Here is a 14,925-nt window from a genome sequence, read left to right on the forward strand (position 1 = left end):
TTTACTTGGTATATTACCAGGGATAATATGGAGGATTCAGATCTGGCTGTTTTATGTGATTATCTATTTTTCCACTGACTATAGGAAATAGTTACACACTGCCTCACTGTAAATATCTGGCTCCCTCTGTGACATTAGGACCCATTAGGGTGTTACAATAAAGATTAAGTTTTAGAGGCAACCATGATGATGATGATGATGATGATGATGATGATGATGATGATAATAATAATAATACCAATAATTAACTCAGACCCTGATCAATAACAACTTTTGACATGTCTTTAGGACATGTCAAAATGTGTTATTAATGACAGGTACTCTTCCAGCCATGGGTGTGTTTCATTATTAACCATCTATTTGGAATTTCTAATTTTCTCTCCTTGCTCTGCAGGCCTATTACCAGACAGATACTGATCGCAGGCTAATGCAGACTTGCACAGAATTTTCCAAGACAGCTTGTGAATTTGAAATCTTAAAGATGTACTGTCCGGAGTGTGCTGTCACGACTGTCAGGACGGCGCTCCTCGGTTCAGGTTGTGCAGCCGAGAAAGCGCTGAGTTTGTGTTTTTGTTCAGTGTAATGAACCTTTTCTGAACACAGATGTACTGTATATTAGGTTTGTTCAGCCCCACCCGTCTTGCTTGCTATGCCTTGCCTTTAGGGTAAATCTGTTGCTGTGCAGGTGAGCTGTGTTGAGGATCAGGGGCTGGTCCAATCAGCTGCTGGACTGAGTCCCTGATCCTCCATAAATAGTAGTGAGCTCCAGCAATCCTTGCTGGTTATTGTAGTTCTATCACTCTTGCTCAGCTTTGTATTGAATCTCTCTCTGTGTTTGACCCTTGGCTTTCTCTGCTTTGACTATCCTCGTTTGCTGCCTGCTCTGAACCTTGTGCCTGTATCTGGACCTTCCTCTTGCCTGTTGCTTTGTACTTCGCTGCCCTCTGGTGCCGATCCAGACTGTACAATTCGATAGCATTGTGTTTGTATGTCTGTCTTTTTATGTGTTATCCACCTATTTCAGTGCAGGGACCGGCACTGTGGTTGCCCACAGTCGCCTAGGGCTATCTTGTGGCAAATAGGCAGGGACAGTGGGTGGTTTCAGCTTAGGGCTCACTGTTCTTGTCTTGTCTGCCTATCTTGCCAGCATCCCAATACTAACAGAATAACCAGCCTACCAATTTTTGTCCCTTTGACCTGGCTATGAAGCCTATAAAGGCCATAGTGGAACAAATCCAAATGACCTTGCAACAATGGTGGATTCCTTGGCGCTCAAACCTCCAGGCACAGTCACTCCACTTCAATCAAGAGGCAGAGATTTCCAGTATTCTTGTCAACCAGATGTGTTCTTTATTGCTACGCGTTTCAAGGGTTAACCACCCTCTTCATCAGGCCTGATGAAGAGGGTGGTTAACCCTTGAAACGCATAGCAATAAAGAACACATCTGGTTGGCAAGAATACTGAATTTCAACTTGAGTCCCAAAGCTGTACAGACATTTGAACAATTGAAGAAATGTTTTTCTGAGTCCCCAGTACTTATCCAGCTAGACCTAGAATAACCATTCGTTATTGAGATAGACGCTTTAGAGGTGGGGGTTGAAGCTGTCCTTTCACAGGGTCTTGAGACACTCACCAATCTCTGGCTAGTAGCCTACTTTTCAAGGAAATTCACCCCAGCAGAGTGTAATTATGATATTGGAAACAGAGTTGTTGAATATTAAGTGGGCCTTTAAAGAGTGGAGACATTTCCTTGAAGGGGCTAAGCATAAAATCAAGGTTTTAACCAATCACAAGAACCTCTTATACCTCGACAAAGTTAAGCGCCTTACTCCTTGACAGGCGAGGTGGGCGTTATTTTTTACTCGGTTTCATTTTGAAATTACTTTCCGTCCTGGTTCTAAGAATGTCTAAGCTGACGCTCTGTCTCGCAGTTTTGATGCTAGCAATGCCCCCAGGGAAAAACCTGAGAATATTTTAGCACCAAGGGTGGTTGTTGCCACCTTTCAACCTGACCTTGCGGCCCAGGTGGTAAACTCACATTCTCTCACTCCCAGGAACACCCCTGGGGCGTAAACTCTTTGTTCCCCCTAACCTTCAACTCCCATTGTGAAACCCATTGTTCAGTCTTAGCAGGTCACCCGGGCATTGCTGGCACAAAATATCTGCTCTCACATTATTACTGGTGGCCTTAATGGTCTAGAGATGTTAAAGTGTTTGTGGAGGCTTGTGAAGTCTGTACCCAGTCCAAGTTCCTCGCAGACTACTGTCTTCTGCATCCTCTTCCTTTGCCTGATAGACCTTGGACACACATCTCAATGGACTTCATCACTGATTTGCCTCCATCGAAAGGAAAAACTGTTATCTGGGTTGTTATAGATAGATTCTCTAAGATGTGTCATCTTATTCCTCTAAAGAAACTTCCTAATGCTCGCACACTTGCATCTTTTTTATTAATCACATGCTACGATTACATGGGGTTCCTGAAAATATTGCGTCTGACAGAGGAGTGCAATTTGTTTCTAAGTTCTGGAGTGATTTCTGTGGTCGGTTGGGGATTTCTTTGTCATTCTTATCTGCCTTTCATCCTCAGACTAAAGGGCAGACTGAAAGGGTTACCCAATCTCTGGAGCAATTTCTCCGATGCTTTGTTTATATTGCCCAGGACAAATGGAAGGAGTATTTGTCCCTGGCTGAATTTGCTCTCATTCATCTGTCCATGGTCTGGAATCTGTTAAAGTGACTTTGTATCCACAATCTGACCCCCCCAAACCGCTTGTACCTTCGGATAGCTGCTTTTAATCCAAGATCTGTCCTGGGGTCCGTTCGGCAGGTGATGCAGTTAATGTCATAAAAAACAACTTTTAAACTGGCAGCCCTGTGCTCTTTGGCCGTGGCTTACACTGTGTATGCATTAGGCCGGCACAAACTCTCTGTCCCTCCTCCCCGCCCTCATCATCATTAGGAATGCTCCAGGCAGATTGCCTCCTATTCGTCAGCTGTGTGAGCAGGGCACAGGGGCTGGATAGTTAAGGCACCTGTGTAGTTTTCACTGCAGGGTGTAGGGATCTTCCCGGGGGATGGTGTGTTTGGACACAGTTCAGTCAGCAAACTTGGACTTATAACAAACAGCTTGGTGTTTATTTGTATCATAACCAGTCCATAACAGAAAAATAGCAATACCGTGCTTTTCAGAACAAACAAAACAAAAGGTCCTGCCCGTCCGGGCACTTACTAACAACCGGTCACCTATCTGGCACTTGGTAAGCAGAGTCGCTGAGTAAGCCCCCAGCAGCGACAGTATCCTTTGCTCGCAGCAAACCCAGCCTGCAGGCTGTTCACTTCTGGCTGAGAGCAAACCAAGGATCCTCTGCAGGGCTTTTCTCTGTCAGGCTGATTAGGGCCAGAGACACCTGACCCCAAAACCTGACCTGGATCGGGGGGAGGGAATGGCAAATCCCACTACCAAAACCTATCTGCCATTCCATGTAAGTCCAGGCCCGGCAATAATAAATAATAGCTCAGCAGCATAACACTGCTGAGCACAGATGCCTCCTGGACTCACCATCTCACGTTCCGTATTAACCTGGGTGAGATGTACACCCCCTCGAGCACTTTTCCCGTGACATGTCCACATATCCCCCCCCTCTTTTTCAGACCGGAGGGCTGAGCGTATTGTCCCCACAGGCAGTGTACCCTTGATAGGGCGTCCGCATTTGCCTGTAATTTCCCTGGCCGGTGTTCCACAGTAAAATTAAAGTTTTGTAGGGACAAAAACCATCTAGTCACCCTTGCGTTTTTCTCCTTGTTTAGCTTCATCCATGTTAGGGGGGCATGGTCTGTCACTAACCTGAATTTCCTGCCTAGCAAGTAGTACCTCAGGGACTCTAGGGCCCACTTCACTGCCAGACACTCTCGCTCCACAATGGCGTAGTTTTTCTCGGCCGGGGATAGCTTCCGACTCAAGTACATCACCGGGTGCTCCTCGCCATTCACGACCTGTGAGAGGACGGCGCCTAACCCTGTGTTAGAGGCGTCTGTCTGTACCAAAAACTCTCGCCTAAAGTCAGGGGTAACTAGCACAGGCTGTTGGCATAGGGCAGACTTAAGGCTTTGAAAAGCCTTCTCAGCCTCTGGAGTCCATGTCACCATTGCGGACTTCGTACCCTTTGTCAGGTCAGTTAGTGGGGCTGCAACTGAAGCAAAATTCGGCACAAACCTTCGGTAATAGCCCGTAATACCCAGGAAAGCTCTGACCTGTTTCTTTGTGAGGGGTTGAGGCCAATTCTGTATTGCCTCAATTTTATTTAGTTGTGGTTTCACTAACCCCCTCCCAATAATGTAGCCCAAGTATTTGGCCTCCTCTAAGGCTAGTGCACACTTCTCTGCATTGATGGTTAACCCCGCATCACTTATGGCATTTAACACCGCCTGGACCTTACAGAGGTGACTTTCCCAATCCGGGCTAAAAATGACCACATCATCGAGGTAGGCAGCGGAGTAATCCCGATGTGGTCGCAGAATCAAGTCCATCAACCTCTGAAAAGTGGCAGGGGCTCCATGTAACCCGAATGGCATCACTACGTATTGGAAGAGCCCATCAGGGGTGGAGAATGCAGTCTTCTCTCTAGCCTTAGGAGTGAGTGGGATCTGCCAGTAGCCCTTAGTGAGATCAAGGGTAGTTATGTACCTGGCATTACCCATCCTTTCTATCAACTCATCTACCCTGGGCATGGGGTAGGCATCGAACTTGGAGATCTCATTTAACTTTCTAAAGTCATTACAGAACCTCCAAGTTCCATTGGGCTTTGGGATTAACACAATCGGGCTGGACCACTCGCTCTGGGATACCTCAATGACTCCTAGGTCAAGCATACGTTTTACCTCGGATGATACCGCCTCCCTCCGTGCTTCTGGTATCCTATAGGGCTTAAGGTTTACTCTGCTTCTAGGCTCAGTTTCAATATGATGACTAATGAGATGCGTACGCCCTGGTAGGTCAGAAAACTTGTCTTTATTTCTCTGCAGGAACTCCTTAGCTTCCTGCTTCTGGGACACTGATAGGGTGTCACCAATCCTGACCGGAGGGATTGGTGGTGACAGATGACCAACAGGCTTTGTCGCCACCAAGGATTCCCTGTCTTTCCAGGGCTTGATCAAGTTTATGTGATAAACTTGGAAAGGCTTCCTTCTACCTGGTTGGTGTACCTTGTAGTTGACCTCACTGATCTTCTCTACAATTTCATAGGGACCCTGCCACTTTGCTAAGAATTTGCTTTCTACCGTGGGAACAAGTATGAGGACCCGGTCACCTGGGCTAAATGTCCTGACTCTTGCAGAACGATTGAATTCTGCTTTGGCCCTCTTGTGCCCTCTGGAGGTGTTCCCTTACTAGGGGCATTACAGTGGCTATACGGTCCTGCATTTGTGCTACATGCTCTATAACACTCTTGTATGGGGTGGACTCACTTTCCCATGTCTCTTTCGCTATATCCAACAAACCCCTAGGGTGACGACCATAGACTAATTCAAAGGGAGAGAACCCTGTGGACGCTTGGGGTACTTCCCTAATAGAAAACATTAGATAAGGTAGTAAGTGATCCCAATCACGACCATCCTTTTCCACCACTTTTTTTAACATATGTTTCAGGGTTTTATTAAACCTCTCCACTAACCCGTCTGTCTGTGGGTGATATACAGAGGTACGTAGGTGTGAGATTTTAAACAGTTTGCATAGCTCTTTCATTACCTTTGACACAAATGGGGTACCTTGGTCGGTCAAGATTTCCTTGGGGATCCCCACCCTGGAAAACATATAAAACAATTCCCGTGCAATTGTTTTAGAGGCAGTGTTTCTTAGGGGTACAGCCTCAGGATAGCGGGTCGCGTAGTCCAACACAACTAGAATGTACTGGTGTCCCCTAGCCGACTTTACAATGGGACCCACCAAGTCCATTGCGATCCGGTCAAAAGGTACCTCTATGATGGGGAGGGGGACCAAAGGACTGCGAAAATGCGACACTGGAGCGCTAAGCTGACAAGTGGGGCACGACTCACAGTATTTTTTTATGTCAGCATAAATCGCGGGCCAATAAAACCTCTGGAGGACTCTCTCCTGTGTTTTATCTGTCCCCAAGTGGCCCCCAAGGACATGATTATGGGCCATGTCGAGTACCTGACGCCGGTACGACTTAGGCACCAGAAGCTGTTCCACCACCTCATCATTAATCTTAGTGACTCTATATAAGAGATCATTAGTCATAGAAAAATGTGGAAATTTTTTCTCAGCATCTGGTTCCTGAGGTACCCCATTCATAACAGTGACCTGCTCTCTCGCATTTTTGAGAGTGGGGTCCTGTAATTGTGCAGTACCAAAATTATCCCTAGACACCTCTAAGTCTGGAACATTCTGCGCAGTGGGAGGAGCCTCTTCCTCACCAGCCAGGACCTGCAAAGGAAAAGCATCATTTTCATCCTGTACATTTTTAGCATTTACCGTGGGTAATGCAATAGACTTAGGGGTCTCCTCACTCCTTTCAGGGGATTGTTGTTTTCCCCATAGAGCCCAGAACAAAGGAAAATCACGCCCCAATATCACATTATGCATAAGGTTTTTAACCACACCCACTTCATATTGTACCGTGCCTAGTTCAGTCCCGACATTAGCCAGTACTATAGGGTAAACCTTTGTATCACCATGTATGCATACCACACTCATATGTCTTTTTGGCACAAAGTCCCCAGTCACCAGGCTGGCATGCACCAAGGTGACAAGGCTTCCTGAGTCCAGCAACGCCTTAACAGGGAAGTCATTTACAGTAATGTTGCAGACTTGTGGTTCAGTCTCTAGTCCAGTGACTGCAACAAAAGACGGCTCCGCAAATAGCGACTGACGCCGGCTAGCGTCACACTCAATGGGCTCAGTGGTAAGAGGGCAATAGGCAGACATATGTCCCGTCTCATGGCATCTCCAGCACTGGATAGGGCCTGGTCTCCTTGGCAGGGAGTCCTTTTTAGGGCCACTTAGCCACCGGGGACCATCACCAGTCTTTTTCCCCTGAGACATCTCCTGAGCGCTCTTCCCTCTATCAGCACCCCTCCACACTCCCCCAATAGATGGAAGTCTCTTACCAGATGATGGCACAGATCTGGCACTCCGGGGAGGTGACGGTGCTGCAGGAACATCACGGAGGTAGTCCTCGGTCGCCTGGAACCTCTCCACAAGGCTGACGAGTTCGTCGGCACTCCTAGGGTCACCTTGTCCTACCCAGCGTTGTAGATCAGCAGGAAGGGCACGGAGGTAGCGATCCATCACGACCCTCTCTAGGATCTGGGCAGGAGTAGAGGTGTCTGGCTCCAACCACTTTCTTGCCAAATGGATCAGGTCATACATCTGGGACCTCGCTGACTTGTCCAGACTGTAGCTCCAGTTGCAGACCCTCCGGGCACGGACAGCAGCAGTAACTCCTAGTCGAGCGAGTATCTCCGCTCTTAGCCGAGGATAGTCTTTGACCTCTTGCTCACTGAGGTCATAGTAGGCCTTTTGAGGTTCGCCTGTTAAATAGGGCGCAATCACTTCTGCCCACTCAGTGGAGGGTAACTTCTCTCGCTCAGCCACCCGCTCAAAGACAGTTAAGTAGGCCTCAATATCATCATCAGCAGTCATCTTTTGCAGCGCACGCTGCACGGCTCTTTTCACAGACAAAGTCTCTGGCGTGGCTGCTGCCACCAGCTGGGGATTAGCACCTGCAGACGCCTCTTGCTTTGCTATCAGGTGCTCAATAAGTCTCTGTTGTTGAGCCATCGCTTGCTCATGGCGCAGGTTAGCGTCTGTTAGAGCTTGTTGTTGCAGCCTATTAGCCTGCTCATGGCGCAGGTTAGCGTCTGTCAGAGCCTGTTGTTGCTGCAAACTCACTTGCATTAACTGCTTCATCATCTCCTCCATGTTGCTTGGCTGTTTTTGGAGTGAAGCCGCAGCCTTCACCCAGGACATAAGCAGCTGTAGCCAAGTTGATGCACACCGTTGCCCCTAGCAACCGTTTTGCCCGCTCCGCAGCACCAATTGTAGGGATCTTCCCGGGGGATGGTGTGTTTGGACACAGTTCAGTCAGCAAACTTGGACTTATAACAAACAGCTTGGTGTTTATTTGTATCATAACCAGTCCATAACAGAAAAATAGCAATACCGTGCTTTTCAGAACAAACAAAACAAAAGGTCCTGCCCGTCCGGGCACTTACTAACAACCGGTCACCTATCTGGCACTTGGTAAGCAGAGTCGCTGAGTAAGCCCCCAGCAGCGACAGTATCCTTTGCTCGCAGCAAACCCAGCCTGCAGGCTGTTCACTTCTGGCTGAGAGCAAACCAAGGATCCTCTGCAGGGCTTTTCTCTGTCAGGCTGATTAGGGCCAGAGACACCTGACCCCAAAACCTGACCTGGATCGGGGGGAGGGAATGGCAAATCCCACTACCAAAACCTATCTGCCATTCCATGTAAGTCCAGGCCCGGCAATAATAAATAATAGCTCAGCAGCATAACACTGCTGAGCACAGATGCCTCCTGGACTCACCATCTCACGTTCCGTATTAACCTGGGTGAGATGTACACCCCCTCGAGCACTTTTCCCGTGACATGTCCACAAGGGGAATAGGAAAAATGGTGAAGAGGGTGGGGAGGAGGGATGGAGAGGTTGTGCTAGCCTAATGCATACACAAACTACGCCACGGACAAAGGGAACGAGGCTGCCAGTTTAAAAGTTGTTTTTTATGACAATAACTGCATCACCTGCCGAACGGACCACAGGACAAATCTTGGATTAAAAGCAGCTATCTGAAGGTACAAGTGGTTTGGTAGGGGACAGATTGTGGGTACAGAGTTGCTTTAATCCATCAGCCCAATCTACCTATAGGAGACTGTGCACAGTGTGGGCCCAAGCTCTTAGAAGCTTGATTAAAGCCCAGGAGAAATCCAAAAAACAATCCAATGAAAGACGCATATCTGGCCCAGAGTATGAGGTGGGGGACAAGGTGTGGCTTTCACTAAAAATATGAAACTCAAGGTACCGTCTGCCCGTAAGTACAGTACATTGGTCCATATGGCATCACTGAAATTATTAACCTTCTTTCTTTCAGGTTGCAACTGCCAAAAGCCATGCACATTCATAATGTGTTTCACAAATATTTATTGAAAATCTATGTTACTCCGGTGTTTCCATCTACTCCCCCTGCTCCTCTGGTCATTCAGGGGGATTTTGAGTTTGAGGTGGAAAAAATTCCTGACTCTCGCCAGACGCAGAACTCTTTCCATTATCTCATCCATTAGAAGGGGTTCGGCCCAGAGCAGCGAACTTGGGTGGCGAGCAAAGATATTCACTCCCCTCGTCTTATTTGCAAATTCCATGCTTGCAATCCCTCTAAGCCAGGTCCCTTGATTGAGGGTCCTGAGTCCCCTCATGAGAGGGGGGTACTGTCAGGACTGTGCCTCTGCGCTCCTCGGTTCAGGTTGTGCAGCTGAGAAGGCGCTGAGTTTGTGTTTTTGTTCAGTGTTCTGAACCTTGTCTGAACACAGGTGTATATTAGGTTTGTTCAGCCCCACCCGTCTTGCTTGCTATGCCTTGGCAGCTTCAGGGTTAACCTGTTGCTGTGGTGGTGTACTGTGTTGAGGATCAGGGGCCGGTCAAATCAGCTGCTGGACTGAGTCCCCGATCCTCCATAAATAGTAGTGAGCTCCAGCAATCCTTGCTTGTTAGTATAGTTCTATAACTTTTGCTCAGCTTTGTATTGTATCTCTCTCTGTGTTTGACCTTTAGTTTACTCTGTTTTGACTATCCTCATTTGCTGCCTGCCCTGAACCTTGTGCCTGTATCTGGACCTTCCTCTTGCCTGTCGCTTTGTACTTCACTGCTCGCTGTTGTCAACCCGGTGTCAGGACTGTGCCTTGCCACTTCTCGGTTTGGGCTGTGCGGCCGAGAAGGCGCTGAGTTGAGGTTTCTTTGCAGTTTCCTTAGTCCTGTCTGAACACAGGTGAACATAGGGTTGTTCAGCACCACCCGTCTTGCTCGCTGCTGCCTGGCAGCTTCAGGGTTAACCCTGCTGCTGTGCAGGTGAGCTGTGTAGAGGATCAGGGGCTGGTCCAATCTGCTGCTGGACTGAGTCCCTGATCCTTCATAAATTGTATTCAGCTCCAGCACTCCTTGCTGGTTATTGCAATTCTAAATTCCTGCTCAGCTTGTATGGTATCTCTCTCTGTGTTTGACCCTTGGCTTTCTTTGCTTGGACTATCCTTGTTTGCTGCCTGCCCTGAACCTTGTACCTGTATCTGGACTTTTCTCTTGCCTGTTGCTTTGTACTTCGCTGCCCGCTGGTGCTGACCCGGACTGTTGACTTTGATTGCATTGTGTTTGTCAGTCTGTTTTGTATCTGTGTTCCACCTAGCCAGTGCAGGGACTGACGCCTAGTTGCTGCCGCCATCTTAGGGCGATTAGTGGCAAGTAGGTAGAGGACAGTGGGCGGGGCTGAGCTTAGGGCTCACTGTCTCTGTGTGTCTGGTGTCACCAGTTCCTAACAGAATAACCAGCCTACCAGTTTTTTTTTTCCCCCCTTTGACCTGGCTATGGAACCTATAAAGGCCATAGTGGAACAAATGCAAGGTCTAAACCAGTGTGTCTTGGACCTTGCACAACGTGTGCAGCAACAGGAGTCTTCCTCTAGGCAAAATGTTATGGTGACTGCTACGATTTCCCAAGAACCTCTTGTTCAGCTCCCTGAAAAATTCAAAGGAGACAGAAAGGCCTTTCGAACTTTCAGGGAAGGCCGTAAACTTTTTTTTTCGACTGCGGCCCCAGTCCTCTGGGGATGAGAGCCAGAGGGTGGGCATTATTATGTCCCTCTTGCAAGGACCCCCGCAGGAGTGGGCTTTTTCTTTGCCTCCAGAGGCCGCTGAATTGACTTCTGTGGATCATTTTTTCTCTGCACTGGGACTACTATATGACGATCCTGACAGGGCAGCAGTAGCTGAGAGACAATTAACCACTCTGAGACCGGGAATGAGACCAGTAGAAGAATATTGTGCTGAGTTTTGCCAGTGGTGTGTTCCATCTGGGTGGAATGATCCAGCGCTTAGGCGTCAGTTCAGATTGGGGTTGTCAGATCAGCTTAAGGATTTACTTGTAGGGTATCCTACCCCTGATACCCTGAAGGAAATTATGACATTGGCTATCAAGGTTGACAGACGACTTAGAGAAAGACTTAGGGACAAGGGAATCTCTGAGTCTTCTAAATCTCTCCCCTCTGCTAATTCTGCTCCTAAGTGTAATCCTCCTGTTCATCTGTCTCAAGACGAACCCATGCAGCTTGGCGGTGTGGACGCCAAGGCCAGACAAGCTCATCGTCTTCAGCAAAACCTCTGCCTGTACTGTGGCAAGCCTGGTTACCGTGTGAGAGAATGTTCCTCTAGGCCTTACCGACCGGCAGAAAAACTCCAGCGTCTGAGTGATCATCGAGGGAGTCACTCAGGTGCTCAGGTATATTTTGAGAATAAGAACAAATTAATGTTGCCTATCATGTTGTCCTTGGGTAACAGGTGCATTTCAGGTTATGCTCATGTTGATTCTGGGGCTTCTGCTAATTTTATCAATTCTGCATTCTGGTCAGATTTGGGGATATGCCCTCTGTTGCTTAAATGTCCCTTGACTATAACTGGTGCAGACCTTAACCCTTTGGCCCGGGGTAAGGTCCAGTACATCACCCCTCACCTTGAGGTACAATTGGGGTCTGTTCACACTGAAACTCTTGATTTTCTTCTTATGGATAATTTATCCTCTGACATTATTTTGGGTTTGCCCTGGTTGGATCAACATAATCCAGTATTTGATTGGTCCACCAGGGAATTGATCAAATGGGGGCCCAAGTGTGCTGCTCATTGCATTGCGTTGAATGTTACTGAGTGTTCTCCTAAAGAAGGAGAAATTCCTGGGTTTTTATCTGATTTTGCAGATGTTTTTGATGAAAAATCTGTAGATATGCTACCTCCACACCATTCTTATGATTGTGCGATTGACTTGATTTCAGGGTCCAAGTATCCAAAAGGGAGAATTTTCAACCTGTCCGGTCCTGAGAGGGAGGCCATGCGAGATTATATCCAGGACAGTCTTCACAAAGGTCACATTTGCCCCTCTTGCTCTCCCTTAGGTGCTGGGTTCTTTTTTGTGGGGAAAAAAGATGGTGGTCTTAGACCCTGTATAGATTATCGTGAACTCAATAAGATCACCACCAAAAACCAGCATCCCCTACCCCTTATTCCGGATCTTTTTAATCAGATTGTGGGCGCCCAGTGGTTCTCCAAAATCGACCTTCGTGGGGCCTACAATCTGATAAGAATAAGGGAGGGAGATGAGTGGAAAACTGCTTTTAATACTCCCGAAGGACACTTTGAGTATTTAGTTATGCCATTTGGGTTAAGTAATGCACCGGCAGTTTTTCAACATTTTGTAAATGATGTGTTTCGTGAATACCTTGGGCAATTCCTAGTAGTCTACCTTGATGACATTTTAATCTTCTCACCAGACTGGTCCTCTCACATACGCCATGTTCGCACGGTCATGGAATTGCTCCGACTAAATCATCTGTATGCTAAACTGTCCAAATGCCAGTTCGGGATCCAGGAAGTCACTTTTCTGGGCTACATTATCACTCCTAACTCATTCTGTATGGACCCCCTAAAAGTTGCAGCCTACTAATCTCAAAGCCCTGCAACGATTTCTGGGGTTTGCTAATAACTACAGAAAATTTATTAAAGGTCTCTCTGTCATTGCCAAGCCATTGACTGATTTGACCAGAAAAGGGGCAGATCTGGAGAACTGGAGTCCCGAATCGGTACAGGTATTTGAACAGTTAAAGAAATGTTTTTCTGAGTCCCCAGTACTTATCCAGCCAGACCTAGAACAACCATTTGTTATTGAGGTGGATGCTTCAGAGGTGAGGGTTGGAGCGGTCCTCTCACAGGGTCCTGAGACACTCACTAATCTCAGGCCAGTCGCCTACTTCTCAAGGAAATTCTCCCCAGCAGAGTGTAATTACGATATTGGAAATAGAGAGTTATTGGCCATTAAATGGGCCTTTGAAGAGTGGAGACATTTCCTTGAGGGGGCAAAACACAAAATCAAGGTTTTAACTGATCACAAGAACCTCTTATACCTTGACGAAGCTAAGTGCCTTACTCCTCGACAGGCTAGGTGGGCGTTATTTTTTACTTGTTTTTATTTTTAAATTACTTTTCGTCCTGGTTCTAAGAATGTCCGAGCTGATGCTCTGTCTCGCAGTTTTGATGCCAGCAATGCCTCCAGGGAAGAACCTGAGAATATTTTAGCACCAGGAGTGGTCGTCGCCACCCTCCAACCTGACCTTGCGGCTCAGGCAGTAAACTCACAGTCCCTAGCTCCCAGGAACACCCCCGAGGGTAAACTCTTTGTTCCCCCTAACCTGGCATTGCTGGCACAAAATATCTGCTTTCACGTCATTACTGGTGGCCATCATGGTGTAGAGATGTTAAAGTGTTTGTGAAGGCTTGTGAAGACTGTGCCCGGTCCAAGTTCCCTCGCAGATTACTTGAAGGTCTTCTGCATCCTCTTCCTTTGCCTGAGAAACCTTGGACCCACATCTCAATGGACTTTATCACTAATTTGCCTCCATCAAAAGGAAAAACTGTTATCTGGGTTGTTATAGATAGATTCTCTAAGATGTGTCATCTTTTTCCTCTAAAGAAACTTCCTATTGCTCGTACACTTGCATCTTTGTTCATCAATCACATTCTACAATTACATGGGGTTCCTGAAAATATTGTGTCTGACAGAGGAGTGCAATTTGTTTCTAAGTTCTGGTGGGAGTTCTGTGGACGGTTGGGGATTTCTTTGTCATTCTCATCTGCCTTTCATCCTCAGACTAATGGGCAGAGTGAAAGGGTTAACCAATCTCTGGAGCAATTTCTCAGATGCTTTGTTTCCAGTGCCCAGGACAAATGGAAGGAGTATTTGTCTCTGGCTGAATTTGCTCTCAATAATAGGGAAAACAATTCCACCATAACTATGGTTTTAATCCGAGATATTCATCTGTCCATGGTCCGGAATCTGTTAATCTATCAGCTGAAGCTACCTATAGAAGACTGTGCACAGTCTTGGCCCAAGCTCTTAGGAGCTTGGTTAAAGCCCAGGAGTTATCCAAAAAACAATCCAACAAAAGACGCATACCTGGCCCAGAATATCAGGTGGGGGACAAGGTGTGGCTTTCCACTAAGAATCTGAAACTCAAGGTACCGTCTGGAAAGCTTGCACCTAAGTACATTGGTCCATATGGCATCACTGAAATTAATAACCCTGTATCTTTCAGGTTGCAACTGCCAAAAAACATGCGCATTCTCTCGCCGGGTGCAGAACTCTGTCCAATACCTCATCCATTGGAGGGATTCGGACCAGAGGAGCGAACTTGGGTGGCAAGCAAAGATATTCACGCCTCCCGTCTCATTCGCCAGTTTCATGCTCGCAATCCCTCTAAGCCGGGTCCTTTGAGTGAGGGTCCTGAGTCCCCTCATAAGAGGGGGGGTACTGTCAGCACTGTGCCTTGCCACTTCTTGGTTCGGGCTGTGCGGCCGAGAATGCGCTGAGTTGAGGTTTCTTTGCAGTTTCCTTAGTCCTGTCTGAACACAGGTGAACATAGGGTTGTTCAGCCCCACCCGTCTTGCTCGCTGCTGCCTGGCAGCTTCAGGGTTAACCCTGCTGCTGTGCAGGGGAGCTGTGTAGAGGATCAGGGGCTGGTCCAATCTGCTGCTGGACTGAGTCCCTGATCCTTCATAAATTGTATTCAGCTCCAGCACTCCTTGCTGGTTATTGCAGTTCTAAATTCCTGCTCAGCTTGTATGGTATCTCTCTCTGTGTTT

Source organism: Dendropsophus ebraccatus, chromosome 9 (genome assembly GCF_027789765.1).
Source record: "Dendropsophus ebraccatus isolate aDenEbr1 chromosome 9, aDenEbr1.pat, whole genome shotgun sequence".
Classification (NCBI taxonomy): Eukaryota; Metazoa; Chordata; class Amphibia; order Anura; family Hylidae; genus Dendropsophus; species Dendropsophus ebraccatus.